The 577-nt window shown below is 52.5% G+C and overlaps 1 pseudogene; it reads left to right on the forward strand.

The window, feature by feature from the left end:
• Window positions 1–577, forward strand: part of LOC101987747 — a 9446-nt pseudogene continuing 8869 nt past the window's right edge.

Raw genomic sequence — 577 nt, forward strand, 5'->3', positions numbered from 1 at the left:
ATGCTCTTGTCAGGTCAGTGGAAAGCTGTTGTTTTGTTTTGTTTTGTTTTAAAACCTTGTTGCCCAGGACTGGAAGACGGGAGAGGAGCAAGGCTTTGTTTGGCGCTTTTGTGACCAGACAGGTTTGAAGTCTGCAAGGACCCCGTGTGACAGGTTGAAGGCCTGGGGAGCACAGCCATGTCTATGGACCCAGCTGTTCAACCAAGTCAGACTGCTGTGTCTGGGCAGGGAGCCAAGGAACAGGTGCGTGCCACGTGACCATATCGTGTGCGTGTGTGTGCGTGTGCTCTCTGTCTCTGTCTCTCTGTCTCTCTGTCTCTCTCTCTCTCTCTCTCCTCCTCCTCCTCCTCCTCCTCCTCCTTCTCTGCTCCTTCCCTCCCTCCCTCTCTCTCTGTCCCCACTTCCCCACCTCAATCCTCCTGCTCCATCCTAGTGTTCAATAAAAGCTTGGCTGTCCAAAATTTCTCCATGGCATGGGGTTTTCAGACACGTCCACTAACGAACCTGGAAAGATTCGTGAGTGTAGCACAGGCTGGCCTCAAACTCATAATTCTCCTGTTGCAGTCTCCCAGATGCT

Source organism: Microtus ochrogaster, unplaced genomic scaffold (genome assembly GCF_000317375.1).
Source record: "Microtus ochrogaster isolate Prairie Vole_2 unplaced genomic scaffold, MicOch1.0 UNK47, whole genome shotgun sequence".
Classification (NCBI taxonomy): Eukaryota; Metazoa; Chordata; class Mammalia; order Rodentia; family Cricetidae; genus Microtus; species Microtus ochrogaster.